The sequence below is a fragment of the Apiospora phragmitis genome, assembly GCF_038363925.1.
Source record: "Apiospora phragmitis strain CBS 135458 chromosome Unknown utg000011l:1.0-3236445.0:1.0-3240683.0, whole genome shotgun sequence".
Classification (NCBI taxonomy): domain Eukaryota; kingdom Fungi; phylum Ascomycota; class Sordariomycetes; order Amphisphaeriales; family Apiosporaceae; genus Apiospora; species Apiospora phragmitis.
Window position 1 is genome coordinate 528,795 of NW_027117411.1, and position 9,987 is coordinate 538,781.

The following is a 9,987-nucleotide window of genomic DNA, read 5'->3' on the forward strand; positions in this document are numbered from 1 at the left end:
TTTTTATAATAATATTTTTATTACGTCGGCCTTAACGAAATTAATTATTTAATAAAAGAAACTAGAAGCGGAAAAATCAGACGTAAAAAAGATTTTATTCTTTTTATAAATATAATTATTTACCGCCTTAAATTATTTAACCCGCCTTTATTATATAAAAAAGGTCGTAATAAAAAAGCGTTCGGAAGCGTTTCATTAAAGAATATAGGAACTAAATAAAGAAGATAATATTTCTTTTTCGATTATTAATTAAAAAAACTTTATTTTTAATAACTTATATTTTTTTAAATATTTTTAAGAACGTTAACTGGTCGTTTTTTAATTTAATAGTTTTTTTCGAGCTTAAGCCGTTAGTCCTCGTAAGGGAAGCTTTTTTTTAAACTTCTAAAGTTTTTCCGCAGCGTTCGCTAAGTATTTCTTAAGCTTTTAAGTATTATTTTTTAATAAGTAGCTTTTTTATTAAATAAAGTATTAAAAGTTTCGTCCTTTTTTTTTTTAATTAATAATTTCGTCGATTTCGTATTTATATTAATCTATTTTAACTTTTAATTATATATTAACTAAGGTTTTTTTAACCGCTAATTTAAGTAATAAAATATGAAATATAAGGTGTATCCGTATTGTTTTAAGTAGCAATAATTAGTAATTAGTTTTTAAAATAGCTTTTATAATTTTAAATGGTCCTATTTTTTTAAAGTCTAATTTATCGCTTAGTTATTTTATTTTAACATTTCGTCGTAAGAAGTAAACTTTTTCTTCCTTTTTAAAAATTAATCCCTTTAACCTTATTTAATCGGCGTATCCTTTTATTCGTTATTAGAGGAAGGTGAGGTTTTATTATAATATAATTTAAAGTTCTTTTAATTTTTTGATTTATATGGTTATAATTAGTACTAGCTCTCCTTTTAAAGGTTTTCTAATGATTTCTAGGTCGTACCCGTAGTTCGTTCAAAATAGTAAGATACGCATAGCTTCGTTATTTACGCTATTATAAGCGAATTAAGTTATAAGTAATAGTTACATTTAATTATTTTATTTATAATTAATTTAATAGCGTAGATATTATTTTAAGGTTTAGTTTATCCGCTCGATTTATTTATTCGTTTAAGGGTAGTAGGTTATAAATAATTTATACTTAATTTTAAGTTATGTTATAAACGATTTTTAAAATTTAACGGTAAATAGTTTATCTTTATTAGAAATAATTATTTCGGGTAGCCCGTGCTAATTAATAATTATTTAGAAGAACGTATATATTAAGTCGTTAATATCGCTAAATTCTTTATATAATAAGAAGTAGGTATATTTTGTAAATTTATTTATAATTATTAAAATATTATTATAATTAATCTTAATTAAAAGTTTTTTTAATAAGGGTAGCTTAATAACGAAATTAAATATAATAGTTTTCTATATTTTATTTAGCGGTAGGATCGGTTATAGCTCTCCGTACAGCCGGTGTTAAGTAGCTTTTATTTTATTATAGAGGTTATATTTACTAATTATTTTAGCCACGATTAGTTTAAGGTTTTTATAATCGAATTATTTAATAATCCTTTTTTAAGTTTTAAATATTCTTTAATATCTATATATAAAGTGCTCGTAAAAGTTTTAAATAAAATCTTCGCGGTATTACTTAAGGATATAGATTTTATTTCGGTAAAAGGCGAGGCCGTCGCGGTCTTCGAAGTGATCCTTAAAGTAATTCGCAGGGGTCGGGGGTTTAATTAAATTATTAGAACTTAGTAACCTAATTGTTATTATATTAAATATAATTTATAACGTTTAATTATTTTAATAATATAAGGTTACCGTTTTAGTTATAAATAAAGATAGTTTACGTTTCGGACGGGACTTTTTTTTAATAGTCCGGTTATCGGTTTAATATATTAGCGCGACCATTCTCGTTATTTTTCTAATAAATAATAATAAGGTTAAATTTTAATAAAAATTTAAATTATTATATTTATTATTTATTTAATTTTTTAATAATAATAAACGTTATAAGGTTTTTATAATCGGTATAAACTTTAACCGGCTTTATTATTTTATTAAAATAATATCTCTATTCTTTATAAGCTTTAATAATAGCTATTAATTCTTTATTATAAATTTAATAATTAAGCTCTAGTTCGTTACGTTTTTTCGAAAAGAATATAACCGGGTGTGATTTCCCGTTATTATCTCGTTAACTAAATTATTTTTTAATTATATAGTTCGATACGTCGGTTTTAATTTTAAAAAGTTTAAACGGGTTTATTACGCGAAGTACTAATTCGTTAAAGATTCGTTCTTTAATATTATAAAAAGCTTTATCTTTTTTTTTCTATTTATTAAAATAATTCGTCCTTTTTTATCAGGTTTATTAGAAGTATCGTTATCCTATTAAATCCGGGGACGAAAATCCGGTAATAGTTAATTAATTTTAAGAAGGATCTAATTTCCGTAGCGTTTATAGGCGTAAACTATTCTTTAATTATTAAAGTTTTTAAAGGTTTTATTCGGATTTCGCCCGAGGATATTATATATTTTACGAAAGTGACGGATCGTTAATAAAATTCGCTCTTTTTTAGATTAATTAATAGGTTAGCGTTTTATAACTTTTAAAATATTAACTTTACATGTTTTCGGTATTATTCGTTATTTTTAAAGTAGATAAAAACATTATCGAAATATATTACAACAAACTTATCGAGGTATTTTTATAAAATATAGTTAATTATAAATTAAAAATTAATTAATATATTAATTAAATTAAAAAATATAGTTTAATATTTAAAATAACCGTACTTAATTTAGAACGCGATTTTTTATTCCTCTCCTTTTTTAATTCAAATTAAGTTATATATATTAAGGAGGTCGAGTACCGTAAAGATCTTAATATATAATAGTTTGTTCCGTAAATCGCCGATTAAAAGGAAAAGGTATCGGTTTTTAATAATAATTTCGTTAAGCTTCTAATAATCAATATATATATATTATTTAGGTTTCCTATCCTTGCTTTTTTTTTAGAACGAAAAGGATAAGGAAGCCTGCTAATAATATGGATAATTGGATAACTCTTTTTTAAGGTTTTCTATAATATACTTTTTTAAGGTTTACTCGTACTCCTAGTTAAGTTTATATATAGGTATAAATAGGGGTTCCTTCTTATTTTTAAAAAATATTTTATAATTTTATTATATATAAAACGGTAAACTTATTTCTAATTTTTATTAAAAAGTGTTTCGAATTATCGTAACGTTCGGCTTAAACTCTTTAATAATAATATATACTTTAAAGATTTTAAATTTATTAAAAGGTCGCTTTTTAAACCGTTATTTATTAATTAAACCTTTTTTTAATATATTTTATTAAAGTTAACTTATTTTTTAATTAATTTTAAAATTATTTACTCATAATTAAAATATTTTTAAAATTATATCGTATCTTATAACGTCCGTAATGTTATATATAATTCGTTTATAACGTTTTTTAATATTAATTAAAAAGTTTGCGATTTTCTTCCGTATTTCTTTATCGTCGTATATTATAAATCCTTTATTAACGGTTTTAAATCGGTATAAAGCGTTTTTTTCTTATTATTCGAATTTAAGGCAATTAACGATTCGTAGTGAAATATAATTTTTTTATACTCCGCTATCGAGTAGCGTTTTAATATAAACTCTTTTTATACTTATTATTAATATAATATACTTATGGATAACTCGATTATCTATTATTTAGTATAAGGACCTATCTTGGTCCGCTTATTATCGTCCTTCTATAATAGGCGGCGTCTATTTCTCAGATGTTACCCTTATAGGTAGGTAATGATCTCTTACGATCGATCCTCGTATCGTCGCTATCGTTTTTTCCGTTCTCTAAGAAGCGTTTTTTAATATATTAATAAGGGTGTTTTTATACTCTTCCCTATACGAAATATTATCCTTAATACTTAAGATTCGAATTTTTCAGGTAATTCGAAGGTTTATTAAGTTCGCAATAATTCGTAAACGTTTTATAAATTTTTTAATATATTAAAAAGGTTCTTTTATTAAGTATATATTTATACGTCCTAAAAGCGTTAAACGCTTTTTTTTAAACGTTTATAAGCTCGCGATTTTTTTTAAGCGTATTTAAAATATTAATCCTCGAAATATTCCCTTTAATTTTATTTTTTTAAATAATATTATTATAATTATTATAAATCTTTTTATATTAATAAATACGCGCGTTATCCGTCAGGGATCGATATTTAAATTTTTTTAATAATATAGTTTAGGTATAATTACGTAATAAGTTATTTATTAATCTTTCGAGGAAACTATTCGTATTTAAATTTCTTTATAAAATATTTTATATAAGCGTTATATACGTATAAAATTTATAAAAACGTGAAATATCTTTTATATATAAAAAAGATTCGTAGGTCGTCCTTTACAGCGTAATTACTGTAAATTTTTTAATTAAACCCGGCCGTAATAAATATTTAGCATAAATATTTTAAATCGGGGTAAAGAACGTTAGGGGTAATTAATTATCCCTCGGTCTTTAAGTTTTTAAACTTAATAATCTCGTATATTAATTCGTTTATAAATATACTTATTAAGTATTCGTAATTTAGAAATTATTTTAATTAGCTCGTAATATTATTTATTAAATCGCTATCCCTATTATAAGGGGGGGGTTATTCTTTTTATATTATCACGATACTTCGGCTATGGTTTTTTTTATTTTCTAGGGCTTTAAAGAATTATCCGGTATTTTCTTTATTTATTAAATAAGAAGTATACTTATCGTTATAATAAGCTATTTAAAATAAATTACTGTATTTAATAATAACGTTACTATTTTTAATAATTATTATAAAGGTATTTTTTATTTTAATAATATTAACGTATCGTTTTTCTAGAATTTATTAGAAGTTTTTTTTTAATACTTAATATTTTTAAATATAATATCCTAGTTTTTAATAATTATAATAAATACCGCGTAATTTCTTATTTTATTTATTATATTTAATAATATCGAGGTTTATAAGTTTATTATAATAACTATATACCGTAATATTTTTAAACGGTATATAATTATATTATCGTAATTGCTCCGTATTAGTTTAGGTTTAATTAATTTACTGCTAGGGTCCGCTTTATTTTTCGCGGCGTTATTTATATATACGAATATCGATTTTAATAATAAGCTTTATATATAAAAAAAAATTATTAAGGATATTAAGCTGGCTAAATTTATTTTTAATATTATCTTTTAATTTTCAATAATATATTATAATTTTCGTAATTTCGGTATAATTTAATCGAGTTATAATACGCCGGAACTCGGCTATATAAAAAGCGGCTAATCTTTTTTATTTAAAGGTTTCGAGTTCCTTCTCCGCCCGTCGCTTTTTGTTAAAATCCTGGAAAAGTGACTTAAAAGTTTATTCGAAGCCGTTATAACTTTTAAAAATATATTATACCTCTATACGGTATAGTTTAATTTATTAATTATTTTTTATAAGTTCGTTTAAATAAGGTTCGAATTAAGCGAATACCTTATTTTTAAAAAACGAGGCGGCGTGAATAACTTATTAAGTAACGTTTTAGAACGTCTTTTTATAAAACCGTTAATAAGCTTTAATTTAAATAAAGAATTTTTAAAGGTTTTTACTTATTCCGTTAAAAAAGGTTAGCGTATTAATCTTTATACCTTTTTTTAATATAATAAGGGTTTAAATAATAATAATAGTTATATAAAAGAAATATACCTTTTTATATAACTTATTAATATTATAAAGTGTTTATTTTAAAATACCTTTAATTAAGAGCTCGTTACGCTTTTTTTTAAATTTAATATAATAATATTAATAATTAGCGCTTTTTTACTCGAGTTTTTTAATTCGTTTAACTAACGTTTATTATATAAGTTTATTATTATTATTATCGCTATCAATATTTATAATAGGGTCCCATTAGGAAGTATTAAGGGTGGTAATAAGAGTCTTTCCTTGCCGGACGGTGTTATTAAGGCTAAGTATAAATATAATTCTTATAATATTATTATTTAAAGGTTTAAATAATAATTCGTAAGAATAAGAGTAATTAAAATATCACGAATATTATTTAAGTTTTAAAAAAAACTTAATAAAATATATTAAAGTTTATATTAATAATATAAAAAAATATTTAAACGTATAATAAAAATCGCTTTTATTAATATAATAAGTAATAATTTATAAAAACAAAAGTAATTAAAATATATAAGTTTAGAAATATTTATAATAATTTTATTAAAGTTATTTATTTTATTAATAAATTAAAATTAATATTTAAATTAATTATTAAAATAAAAAATATTTATCGTTATATATTTAATCTCTTTTTTTATTAATTCGTTAAATTATCCGCTAGCTTATAATAATCCCGTCATTAGCTCACGGCGATCCATCTTTTAAATCACGGTGATCCATTTTAATGGCTTATTTAGGGGCGTTATGATCCGTCGCTCTTAACTTATTTATTAAAGCGGTAGTCTAGTCGCTCCTCGTCCCGCGGCTCTTTTTTAACTATTTTCTTAGGTCGGGTCTATTTTTTCGCTATTTAGAATATTTTCGTAATTATATTTACCCGTTTTTATAGTATAAAAGAGTTTATATTAATATAATTAATAGTGCGGTCGGTAGTTATAACGTTATAGCCTAGTCAGGGTATAATAGTTCCGTTCTAGCGAGTAGGGTCTTGGCCGTATGATTAGGTTAAGTTATAATAGTTAATTAATAAGTTAATGTTTTATAACTTTTAAAATATTAGCTTTATATATTCTTAGTATTATTTATTATTTTCGGAATAAATAAAGATATTATCGAAATATATTATAATAAACTTATTAAAATATTTTTATAAGATATAATTAATTATAGATTAAAAGTTAATTAGTACGTTAATTAAGTTAAACGGTATAGCTTAATATTTAAAACAACCGTACTTAATTTAAAACGCGGTTGTTTATTTTTTTATTTTTTTATTCGGATTAAGTTATATATATTAAAGAGGTCGAATATTATAAAGATTTTAATATATAATAGTTTATTTCATAAATCGCTAATTAAAAATAAGGGGTATTAGTTCTTAATAATAATTTCGTTAAGTTTTTAATAATCGATATATATATATTATTTAGGTTTCCCGTCCTTGTTTTTTTTTAAAACGAAGAGAATAGGGAAGCTTATTAATAATATAAATGGTCGGATAATTCTTTTTTTCGAAATTTTCTATAATATATTTTTTTAAAGCTTGTTCATATTCTTGGTTAAATTTATATATAAATATAAATAAAAGTTCTTTTTTATTTTTAAAGGGTATCTTATAATCTTATTATATATAAAGCGGTAAGCTTATTTTTAGTTTTTTATTAAAAAATATTTCGAAATGCCGATACTCTTTTAATATAATCGTTATAATATTTAGTTTAAGCTTTTTAATAATAATATATACTTTAAAGATTTTAAATTTATTAGGAGGTCGCTTTTTAAACCGTTATTTATTAATTAAACCTCTTTTTAATATATTTTATTAAAATTAACTTATTTTTTAATTAATTTTAAAATTATTTACCTATAATTAAGATATTTTTAAAATTATATTATATTTTATAACGTCCGTAATATTACACATAATTCGTTTATAACGTTTTTTAATATTAATTAAAAAGTTCGCGATTTTCTTTTATACCTCTTTATTATTATAAGTTATAAATTCTTTATTAATAGTTTTAAATCAGTATAAAGCGTTTTTCTCTTATTATTCGAATTTAAAGTAATTAATAATTCGTAATAAAATATAATTTATTTATATTTTATTATTAAGTAATGTTTTAATATAAACTCTTTTTATATTTATTATTAATATAATATATTTATAAATAACTCGATTATCCATTATTTAATATAAGAACTTATTTTAATCCGCTTATTATTATTTTTTTATAATAAGTGGCGTCCGCTTTCCGAACGCTGTTCCTATAAGTAATTAATAATTTCTTATGATTGATCCTCGTATTATTATTATTACTTTTTTCGTTCTTTATAAAACGTTTTTTAATATATTAATAGGGGTGTTTTTATACTTTCCTCTGTATAAAATATTTTTTTTAATACTTAAAATCCGGGTTTTTTAGGTAATTCGAAAATTTATTAAATTTACGGTAATTTATAAACGCTTTATAAATTCTTTAATATATTAAAAGGGTTTTTTTATTAAGTATATATTTATACGTTTTAAAAGCGTTAAACGCTTTCTTTTAAACGTTTATAAGCTTACGATTTTTTTAAGCGTATTTAAGGTATAAGTTTTCGAAACACTCTTTTTAATCTCGTTTTTTTAAGTAATATTATTATAGTTACCGTGGGTTTTTTTATATTAATAAGTATACGTATCGTTTATTAAAGGTTAATATTCGGATTTTTTAATAGTATAGTCCGGGTATAGTTATATAATAGGTTGTTTATTAATCCTTTAAGGAAATTATTCGTACTCGAGTTTTTTCGCGAAGTGTTTTATATAAACGTTATATATATATAAAATTTATAAGAGCGTAAAATATTTTTCGTACGTAAAAGAAATTTATAAGTTATTTTTTATAGCGTAATTACCGTGGATTTTTTAATTAAACCCGGCTATAATAAGTATTTAGCGTAGATATTTAAAGTCGGGGTAAAGAATATTAAAAATAATTAATTATTTATTAATTTTTAAATTTTTAAACTTAACGATCTCGTATATTAATTCGTTTATAGGTATATTTATTAAGCGTTTATAGTTTATAGGTTGTTTTAATTAATTCGTAATATCGTTTATTAAATCGCTATTTTTATTATGAAGGGGGGGTCGTTTTCTTTATATTATTACGATATTTCGGTTATGGTTCTTTTTGTTTCCCGGGGTTTTAAGGAATTATTCGGTACTTTTTTTATTTATTAAATAAGAGGTATATTTATTATTATAATAAGCTATTTAAAATAAGTTACCGTACTTAATAATAATATTATTATTTTTAATAATTATTATAAAGGTATTTTTTATTTTAATAACGTTAATATATTATTCGTTAAAAATTTGTTAAAAGTTTTTTTTTAATGTTCGATATTTTCGAACGTAATGTTTTAATTTTTAATAATTATAATAAATATCGCGTAACTTTTTATTTTATTTATTATATTTAATAACGTTAAAGTTTATAAGTTTATTATAGTAATTATACGCCGTAATATTTTTAAGCGGTATATAATTATATTAATGTAATCGTCTCGTGTTAGTTTAAGTTTGACTAGTTTATTATTAAAGTCCGCCTTATTTTTTATAGCATTGTTTATATATACGGGTATTAATTTTAATAATAAGTTTTATATACGAAAAAAAGTTATTAAGGGTGTTAAGCCGGCTAAATTTATTTTTAATATTGTTTTTTAATCCTTAATAATATATTATAATTTTTATAGCTTTGGTATAGTTTAGTTAAGTTATAATATATTGGAACTCGGCCGTGTAAAAAACGATTAATCCTTTTTATTTAAAGGTTTTAAGTTCCTTTTCCGCTTATTGCTTTTTGTTAAAGTTTTAAAAGAGTGATTTAAAGGCTTGTTCGAAGCTGTTATAATTTTTGAAAATATGTTATACTTCTGTGCGGTATAGCTTAATTTATTAATTATTTTTTATAAGCTCGTTTAAGTAAGGTTTAAATTAAGCGAGTATTTTATTTTTAAAAAACGAGGCGGCGTGGATAATTTGTTAAGTAGTGTTTTAAAACGTTTTTTTATAAAACCGTTAATAGGTTTTAATTTAAATAAAAAAAACTTTAGAAGTTTCCGCTTATTTTATTAAAAAGGGTTAATATATTAATTTTTATACTTTTTTTTAATATAATAAGGGTTTAAATAATATTAATAGTTATATAAAAGAGGCGTACTTTTTCGCGTAGTTTATTAATATTATAGGGTATTTATTTTAAAAT